Genomic DNA, 11,181 nt, shown 5'->3' with positions numbered 1-11,181 from the left:
TATGCATCTTGAGATCCTTTTGTGGGCCCCAATGACAACTCGCTCTCTCTTCTTTGACTCATTGCTTGAGTAATAAATGGTGTACCGTAGTCATCTGAGCTGAAGTGCCCAGATTCAATCCAGTGCAATTTACTGACTCCCACTAGGCCTATGCTGCTTCTTTCCATTTCCCTTTTAATGGTACCCAGCTTTCCAATGTTCATCCCTCTCACATTCTATGTTCCAATGGTATATTATTATTTGCAGCGCAGGTGCCCCTTTCATCATGGACTACATCAGCAATCAGGCCCCCATCTCACATCATCCTTGTCCTGATTACTTAAGGTCCCCCTTTACTCTTCCTCATTTGCTTGAACGATACTCTCCAGGCTGCAGGGTCCACATTCAAGCACCATATTTGAAGCATATTTATTCTGATCCATAGAGTTTCATGGTGAAGGTTTTATGGGGTAGAGGTCACCAGGACTTTCCCTAACCCATAGCACTTAGCCATATGACTGCCACAGTTGGTATGTCATATGTTGCCACGTCCACCATAATAGATCAAAAACTGAAACGAGAATTTGTTAACATTTTGAAGTTGTTTGTAGAACACTTCTACATCCTCATCTTCTGTGTCTGTTGTTGGAGTATATACTTAGCTCAAGATGAGTGATCACCTTTTCCTGTAGATGGATTGACATGACTATATCACTGATAAGATTGAGGATAATTGCTACACTGTTGTTCCTGTGTGCTTCATGACCAGAGTAGCAGAGCCAATGCTCCTTTGATTGAAAATGGTTTTGTCCTCTTCATTTAAGTTTCTTGATCATATCAAATCAATTTGTTTTTTTCTATTTACTTTTTAACAATTTCCAATTTTTCTTTACTTATGCCATGTAACATAGTAACATAGTAGATGACGGCAGATAAAGACCCGAATGGTCCATCCAGTCTGCCCAACCTGATTCAATTTAAAAAATTTTTTTTTTTTCTTCTTAGCTATTTCTGGGCGAGAATCCAAAGCTTTACCCGGTACTGTGCTTGGGTTCCAACTGCCGAAATCTCTGTTAAGACTTACTCCAGCCCATCTACACCCTCCCAGCCATTGAAGCCCTCCCCTGCCCATCCTCCTCCAAACGGCCATACACAGACACAGACCGTACAAGTCTGCCCAGTAACTGGCCTAGTTCAATCTTTAATATTATTTTCTGATTCTAAATCTTCTGTGTTCATCCCACGCTTCTTTGAACTCAGTCACAGTTTTACTCTCCACCACCTCTCCCGGGAGCGCATTCCAGGCATCCACCACCCTCTCCGTAAAGTAGAATTTCCTAACATTGCCCCTGAATCTACCACCCCTCAACCTCAAATTATGTCCTCTGGTTTTACCATTTTCCTTTCTCTGGAAAAGATTTTGTTCTACGTTAATACCCTTTAAGTATTTGAACGTCTGAATCATATCTCCCCTGTCTCTCCTTTCCTCTAGGGTATACATATTCAGGGCTTCCAGTCTCTCCTCATATGTCTTCTGGTGCAAGCCTCCTATCATTTTCGTCGCCCTCCTCTGGACCGCCTCAAGTCTTCTTACGTCTTTCGCCAGATACGGTCTCCAAAACTGAACACAATACTCCAAGTGGGGCCTCACCAATGACCTGTACAGGGGCATCAACACCTTCTTTCTTCTACTGACTACGCCTCTCTTTATACAGCCCAGAATCCTTCTGGCAGCAGCCACTGCCTTGTCACACTGTTTTTTCGCCTTTAGATCTTCGGACACTATCACCCCGAGGTCCCTCTCCCCGTCCGTGCATATCAGCTTCTCTCCTCCCAGCATATACGGTTCCTTCCTATTATTAATCCCCAAATGCATTACTCTGCATTTCTTTGCATTGAATTTTAGTTGCCAGGCATTAGACCATTCCTCTAACTTTTGCAGATCCTTTTTCATATTTTCCACTCCCTCTTCGGTGTCTACTCTGTTACAAATCTTGGTATCATCTGCAAAAAGGCACACTTTTCCTTCTAACCCTTCAGCAATGTCACTTACATACATATTGAACAGGATTGGCCCCAGCACCGAACCCTGAGGGACTCCACTAGTCACCTTTCCTTCCTCCATGTACGTTCCATGTGACTTTTGTTGATATCTTTACCGCTTCTGATTGTCCTTTTTCTGTCCAGCACCTTTGATCATCGGCTTCATAGACATTGGGTACATGCTGGCTGACAGCGCTTCCTTAGTAGCATAGTGAGTGTCCCTCAAGTTTTCTTGGCAAAATACAGAAGTAGATTGCTGGGCTCTTCTGTACACCATAAATGTAGTGTTGGTATTGTCACATCAAACGCATTCTTCCACCTACAACACTGCCCATTGGCTGCTGCCTCAATCTGACATCTCTACTATAACCTGTCTCCCTTGGGCAGCCATGCTGGTAGTGAAACTACTTGACAGCTTAATTTTTAGCTTCTCAGATGCACACAAGCCCATGTACTATGACTGGACTTTCCTTCTGTACTACCCTTTTAATAAAGGTCCAAAACTCTGCAGGCTCTTAATACTAGACTACGTTGCTCCTCAACTTTAGGTATTGGGGCCAGGTTGATCTTACAGGGTTATATACCGTAGGACTGTGAAGTTCTATGCGGTTTACAATGATTAGAAATGTTACAGATTGAGTAGAATTAAAATAGTTAAGGAACAGGGTCTATAAAGTTGATATAAATAGGATGGGTAAACAGAGCTAGCCTAAGCTTGGTTTGCCCCAATCTGAAGATGGGGGGCAAAGATTCAATGACTAGATCATTTCATTATCAGCTCTAGTGAAAGGCTGAATGTCATACAGCTTATTGGTGGTGCCAGCATATGGAATTATCTTTAGTGGGGGGAGAGGAGGAGGGGGGGGGTTGTGCCCTCATTTTTGTAATCTCTAACTACCCTAGCATAAAGGTCATCCTAGAAGGAGACATTTAAGGAAATTAAAGCAAGGATCTAGACTTCTTTTCTTGTTACTCCAACCCATACTCAATTCTTGCCACCATTTGGACATCTCTTTGGAGGGAGGAGTGTGGTTGTGCAGTACTGCTACACCTCCTTGGAGGGCCTGAGTTTGCCAAGCTTGTTGTGGAGGGAGGGAGCAGCACTTTAAAACTGCTGTTGATATCCCACCTTCTGACGTTAAGTTGAGCTTTTCAGTTTGTGTTCTTTATGTTTATCATTGTCTTGCTGCTTTTTTCTTTGTTTTACTACCTGCTTTTTTTCATATTGAAAATGACAACCTGTGATGGAATAAACTTTTTTTTAATAAATTTGTTTTGCCCTTTTTATTTTGGGAGGGAGGATGTTTTTAATAATAAACAGGTATAAAGTTTGGGGCACCCTCTGATGTATACTGGTGGACAAATACAGGCTCCATTTTGGTTTTCAGGCTAGAATGGGAGGAGTTAGTTTTGAGCTTGGTCATATCCCTCTTAACTGCCCTGGTAGAAGTTATATTAGCCTATAGTCACACAGCAAGAGCAGGCTTTTTTAAATGCTATCTGTGCCAAAAGTGGCATTTGGTTAACATAGAAGAGGTAAGTTAAATGTAACTCATGATGCCCAGTGAGTTACATTAAGACAAAAATTGAGCAATCGACCCTCCAGAGACAACCACTACTCCTTCACAAATTGGTGAACCTGGGATTGTCCTACTGGATGAGAGGAAATGTGGTTCCTGAAATCACTGCATCTGTACTCAAGGGTAAGAGTAAAAATTAGCCTGCTGCAGACATGAAGTGGGCAGACTTGACCAAAACTACACTGCGCTCTTAAGTCAGGTTCTGGAATCTTAAAGCCTTTATAATTAAACTTTTACCTTATAACATTGCTACTTTCCATTCAAAAATAAAACATCTAAATAAACCTGTAAAATTGGATAAGGGAAAGTTTCATGGTAAAGGTTACAATTATTACCGCATACCTCTTTTCCTAAAGTGTTGCGTGTGGCCTTAATTCCAATAAATCAAGAAAAAAGTGACATCTAAATAATCCATTACTATATATCCTTAATGAATATGCAGGAGATAAATTAGCATACAGCTCTATTTTACACATAATCATTGTTGATATACTGAAAACTTGATTAGCTGGGTTTGCCCCTAAGGATAGTATGGAGAACCAGTGGAGTAGAGACATCAGCTCTTACTTCACCAGGTAAGAGGTTCTCATCTCGTTTCTCAGACCCATAGATTTCTAAACTTGTCCTGCTAGAACAGCAGCTAGTCAGGTTTTCAGGACAGCAATGATGAAAATACATGAAATCAAACTTACATGGTATAAGAATCAGGGCTGTGGAGTCGGTAGATAAATGTTCCGACTCCTCAGTTTTTTGTACTTCTGACTCCGACTCCGTGTGAAACAAGATCTTCATCCGCGTAAAAAGATGTGCGTATGGTGGGAGAGCTTGGTTGGATGAATTTTTTGAGTCTACACCAGGTGATTTCTACCAACGAGGTATTGAAAACCTTGTTGAACATTGGAAATAAGTTGTAAACAACAACAAGGGAGAATACATTTATAAGTATTGGTGCTCCGAATTGTGCATTGCGTGCCATATAGTGAAGCACGTGTTCGTTTTGCGGTTACGTGAGGCACTGCATGCATTGGTCTTTATTCTTACAGTAGAGAAGTCATTAATTATAACTTTTTGTGAATTGGGACATTTAAACTTGCTTTTTTTTAATTCCAATCTAAATTTAATCGGAGTCTGAGTCGGTGCATTGTTTGGCAACTCCGACTCCAGGTACCCGAAATTTCCTCTGACTCCGACTCCACAGCTCTGATAAGAATCTCATGCACAATCATTGAGGATATCCTAAAAACTTGACTAGCTGCCTTCAGGACAGATTTGGAAATTAAAATTGACCCAGCCAGTGAGATTTTCAAGAAATTAAATTTGTGTGCATTGTAATATCTACATTAATTGTGGATATCCTGACTCAGACCTCTTGTCTAGGTCAACTTAGCCAACCTCATCCTTGAGATATACCCAGCCAGTCACATTTTCAAGCTATCCATAAGGAATATGCATCTAAGTTTGCATGCATTACCTCCATTCTCTGCAAACCTGACTGAGAAGTTGCATATTCATTGTGGAAATCTTGAAAAGCTGACTAGGTTGAGGCCCTTGTGGACTGAGATTGCCTAACCCTGATCTAGATCAGATCTCAACAAGGTGACTCCAAACAAAATGTGGGCTGGCCACCGTCACCCAGGATATAAAGGTAACCACAATGGCCTTGGCATAGGTTCTCATCCCTAACCTTAGGATATACCTTGCCAGTTAGGGTTTCAGGATATCCACACATTGACTATATATAAAATGAATTTGCATACACAATTGAGGTACTGCATGCATATTCATTGTAGATATTCTGAAACCCTGACTGGCTGAGTATGGAGTGGACTGAGAACTCCTGCACTCTAAGGCTGTGCAGTGGTGACAGTGTAATAGTCAAGTATATGTGTATGGGCCATAGTGAACCAGTTTATGAAATCATTGTAGCAGGAGACAATCTGCAAAAGCTAATGCAAAAACAAGATAGTTACTTTTCCAAAAACTACAGAAATAATCCTAAGTATATCCTGAACATATTATAACCCCCCCCTTTATTGGTACAATGCAACTATTAAGCACAAGAACATAAAAATTGCTGCTGCTGGGTCAAACCATCATGCCCAGCTGTCTGCTCCTGCGGCGGCCCATAGGTCAAAGACCAGTACCCCGACTGAGTCTAGCCTTACCTGCATATTTTCCGGTTCAGCAGGAACTTGTCAAATTTTATCTTGAATCCCTGGAGGGTGTTTCCCCCTATAACAGCCTCCGGCAGAGTGTTCCAGTTTTCCACCACTCTCTGGGTGAAGAACTTCCTTACGTCTGAACGGAATCTATCCCATTTCAACGTGAGAGAGTGCCCTAGTTCTCCTACCTTGGAGAGGGTGAACCACCTGTCTTTATCTACTAAGTCTATTCCCTTCATTATCTTGAACGTTTCAATCATGTCCCCTCTGTCTCTTTTCAAGGGAGAAGAGACCCTGTTTCTCTAATCTTTCACTGTACGGTAACTCCTCCAGCCCCTTAACCATTTTAGTGGCTCGTCTCTGGACCCTTTCGAGTAGTTCCTTGTCCTTCTTCAAGTATGGCGACCAGTGCTGGACGCAGTATCCCAGGTGGATGCGTACCATGGCCCGGTACAGCGGCATGATAACCTCTTCTGATCTGTTCATGATCCCCCTTCTTAATCATTCCTAGCATTCTGTTCATCCTTTTTGCCGCCGCCACACATTGTGCGGATGGCTTCATCGACTTATCGAACAGTACTCCCAAGTCTCTTTCCTGGGGGGTCTCTCCGAGTACTGCACCAAACATCCTGTATTCGTGCATAAGATTCTTGTTACTGATATGCATCACCTTACACTTATCCACGTTAAACCTCATTTGCCATGTCGCAGCCCATTTCTCAAGCGTGGTTATGTCACGTTGCAGGTCTTTGCAATCCTTCTGTGTCTTCACTACTCTGAATAACTTCGTATCGTCTGCAAATTTAATCACCTCGCTCGTCGTTCCAATTTCCAGGTCATTTATAAATATGTTGAAGAGCACGGGTCCAAACATCGAACCCTGCGGCACTCCACTCATGACGCTTTTCCAGTCCGAGTATTGTCCATTTATCCACCCTCTGTTTCCAATCTGCTAACCAGTTTTTAATCCATGCGAGTATTTCACCCTCGATTTCATGGCTCGCATGTGGGACCTTGTCGAACGCCTTCTGAAAGTCCAGATATACAATGTCTATCTGCCTGTTTACTCCCTCGAAGAAGTGCAGCAAGTTTGTCAAGCAAGATCTTCCTTTACTGAAGCCGTGCTGGCTGGTCCTCATCAGATAATGTCCGTCAAGGTGGTCAACGATGCGGTCCTTTATTAGCGCCTCTACCATCTTTCCCAGTACCAAGATCAGACTTACGGGTCTGTAGTTTCCCGTATCTCCCCTCAAACCTTTCTTGAAGACTGGTGTAACATTCACCACTTTCCAGTCTTCCGGAATCCTTCCCGGTTTGATCGACAGATTGGTTATCAGTTCCTCGACTACCCTCAGATGGATGCCACCCGGTCCAGGAGATTTATCATTTTTAAGCCTATCAATCTGCCTGTATACCTCTTCTAGACTGACCGTCAACTCAGTCAGTTTCCCATCTTTGTTTCCTGCATATAGTCTGTCTGCTTCCGGTATGTTGTGGATATCCTCTTCGGTAAATATAGACGCAAAAAATGTGTTCAGTTTGCCAGCGATGATTTTGTCCTCCTTTAGCACTCCAAAAACTTCATTGGCTACCCCTGGAAGCAAGAGCAAATTTGCTTGTCTTTGTTTCAAATCTATTCTAGATTTGGCCCCCTTATACCTGGTTTCCCATTTTAACTTGGATTGTTCCATCAGGCCTACATGCAGAGTACATATGTTTAGCCACCCAACAATAAAAGCCTGCCGATACAAAAGATACTGGGACAGAACTCTTGCTTTCCAAGCAGGTCAACAGAACGGTTGGCTAACATCATTAAGCACTCCTCATCCTATCTTAGCTTTAGAAAACTAGTTAAAACAAACTTGTTTAACCGATTTGTAACCAAGAACTCTTAAAGCTTTATCTCTGTATTCTACTTACATGTACTCTATGACCACACACTGACTATTACTCTGACTTTCTCCCTTTCTCTGATTACCTCTTTAACCTACCTACATGTATTCGACAACTTTCATTGTAATTATTTCACTGATTGTCCAGCTCTTCTTATTTATTCCATGGTCATCCAACGGCCCCACCGCTTCCTTCGTGGGTTGTTTCCCCTTAATATATCGAAAAAACAGCTTGAAGTTTTTTTGCCTCCAACGGGCTATTTTTTCCTCGTCTCTTTTGGCCCCTCTCACTGCCTTATGGCACCTGCCTTGATGTTGCTTGTGCTTTTTCCAGTTTTCATTCCTTAAATGAAGCCTTCTTGTCTCTGATAGCTTCTTTTACCGCTACAGTGAGCCACGCCGGTTCCTTGTTCGTTTTTCCTCTTGGATCCCTTGTTGATACGCGGTATATATAGATTTTGCACATCGGTGACTGTGTCCTTAAAAAGGGACCATGCTTGCTCCAGTAGTTTTACAGTGCTTATCCTCTTCTTAATCTTCTTCCCCACCATAAGTCTCATCCCTTCATAATTTCCTTTTCGGAAGTTCAAGGCCGGGGCCGTCGTTCTGGATTGATGTTTCACCCCCGTGTCCAGCTTGAAGCAAATCATATTGTGATCACTGCTTCCCAGCGTCCCTTCTACACTTTGTGCCGGTCCTCGTAGTCCATTTAGAATTAAGTCCAGAATTGCATTTCCTCTTGTATTTTCCTTGACAGATTGTTCCAGGAAGTAATCGCCTACAACTTCTAGGAACTTGGTCTCCCTACTGCAGCCAGAGGTGCCTAGGTTCCAGTCTATCACCAGATAATTGAAGTCATGATAATGGCGTTGCCTCCCTTGCAGTTGTGTTTAATCTCATCCGTTTCTTCGGACTGCCCTGGGGGTCGGCAGTAGATGCCGATCTTGGTTTCCGTTACATTTGTTCCTGGAATTTTGGCCCATAGAGACTCTATCTTATTTTTCGCTTCCGGCATCATAGGTGTTAACTCTGTGGGTACTTGGGACACCCCCAATATTATTATGTACTGTAATTTTAAATTTGGAGCTGAAATCTCCATGCTGCAGAGTAGTGCTGCCCGATTTAGGGAAAAATTGGCTCCTATGCTAGAAGTAAATATGAGACATTGAGATCATGCATAGTAGACCCTAGCTTGGAAATAATGTTTATTCTTGCCCTATGTGCAGGCTGAAAAACATACCCCACCCCAGGCTCAGAACTTAGAGGAACAAGAGAGAAGTTCACATTCCCCTTCTCCCCCCACAGCAATCTAGGAACATTGCATTAGATGCACACCTATTCAAATCTATTAATAGGACAGAATCTTTCTCCTATGTTAAAGTTCACCTAAGCCAAATGGATTTCTGTGGTCAAATCAACCATCACTGGACATGCCCTAGATACAGTCACATGATGCTTCATCACCTGGACCTCAAGGTAATAATACCCTTGCACCTCACCCATTAACCACTAAGGACCCCTGGTTCCTCTCACAACCATGATCACTCCATCACTGCCCTTCCCAGAATAATCTGGATATATGTTATTTGAAAACTGCCCATCCACCAGCTGTACTTTGTGTGACTGTCAGGATCTATTTTGCTGATTTAACACCAGCTGCTCTATGAGAACCCCCCCCCCCCCCAATAAGTTACTGCTGCTACGCTGGGTGGTTGCCTTATCCTGCCTAACGGTTGCGCCTGCCCTGTAGTTTCTACTTCTATAATCAGCTGAAAAGCCTGGCCCATGTGCTGTGACCATTATCCATCCACTTTACAAAAATGAGCAAACTAAGGCATTTTTTCATATCCTTGGTTAGGATACTTCTGTTCAAAATCAACCCACGCTGCATATCACATAACAGATTGGGCAATAGAATTGTACAGCTCTAACCAGCAGCACCCTAAGACACTCAAGGTATGAACACCACATGGACAGCTGTAGAGAAACCTCAGGAATGGAGAAAATAGCACCAATCCATCAAAATCTGAAGGAGCAAATACAGCATGAAGAGCTGCAGAAAGATTTCAGTGAAGTAGACATGCAAAGCATGAACACAGCACAAATAACATTTAAGGATCTCAAGGGAGGAGCGAGAGCCTTTTGCATAAATACAGTATAAATAAGTAAAGAGATTGGGTCAAAATAAAAAGAGAGAAAATGGAGAATAAGAATTAATGTTATTAAAAAAAGGAAGCAATATGGGCAACAGAAAAATCCTACACAAGAAAGGTTAATTGTAAATCTGAGGCGTAAGACAGTGTATAGGCCAAAATGTCTCTGGCACCCTTTCATTATTGTTAAAACACAAAGCTACGCTTCCTCGCTGCAGAGTCCGCTTCCTAATTTGGTTATACAGAATGTTGGCTTTATTTATTTTCCTAAGGTATAATTAGGTTTAAACTGACATGGCGCCCTCCCCCTCCTCACACCCCCTTGCAAGGTGAGACTATGCTAATGTTATTCCAACACCATCCTGCCTGACAGAGACAATGATGCTAGCATTGTGAAAATGCCTCTGCAGCTGCAAAATTTTTAGAACTGGTGGGGCGCAGCCACGAAGATACGTTATAAAAGAAAAACAGCTATAACAGCAAGATGGCTGGATAAAGAAATCTGCTCCCCTCACCTTCCCCCCTCTATGGCATCCAAACCAAGTTCCCAAAAATATTTGCAGCTTCTGAGGAAATCCAGACCATAAGAGCTGCTTTTATCCAAGAAAGAAATCTGATGCTCCCACAGATATAATTCACTTTCTTAGCAACAAATCTTAGCTCTTGTTGCTGAATATATTTATCTTCCTGAATCTTTTGGTATCTGATGCTCTAAGTGAAACTGAGCAAAATCGGTGAAGACCTTAAACGAGTGTTCAAAAAACCAAAATCCTTAGATTGACAAACAATGGTGTATAATACATAATAATATCAAAACAGGAAAAAGATCTCAAAAAACACCTGGGGGTCTAATCAATAGGACATCAATTTGGGGTTAGGGTATCATCATCGATCAAAATATGGATTTGTACAGAGAGGAAGGAGAAAGGGCAGTGGCGACTATGTAACATATAACTGGACAACTGTTTATTAATCGAAACTGGCATTAAAACAAGCTTCAGTATTTCTCCTGAAAAAGCCTGTTGGTGTGAAATGGATTTGGCCTCCGTCGGGTCTAAAAGATAAGTGCCTGTTGTCAGTTCAATTACAGCATGCCAGATTTATTGTTCTTTGTTACATTTTGATGGTTGCCAGCTCTTCATTTTCCATTTATATATGGGAGAAATTGGAATCTGATTTAAAATATTTATTCTTTAATCAGATAAGTGCATTATATTTTTACACACCGAGTGCTTTATAAAGAAAAATTGATAAATATACCAGAAAAGTAAATTTGGTAATCGGTGTGTAGAGGGTTTTGTGACCGATGATAGAGAACCTGTCCTGCGGAGTTAAACCTTCACAAGAATTGAATATTCTGTGTATGGTGCAG

This window comes from Geotrypetes seraphini, chromosome 12, assembly GCF_902459505.1.
Source record: "Geotrypetes seraphini chromosome 12, aGeoSer1.1, whole genome shotgun sequence".
Classification (NCBI taxonomy): domain Eukaryota; kingdom Metazoa; phylum Chordata; class Amphibia; order Gymnophiona; family Dermophiidae; genus Geotrypetes; species Geotrypetes seraphini.
Note: the sequence above shows the minus strand (reverse complement) of the source record.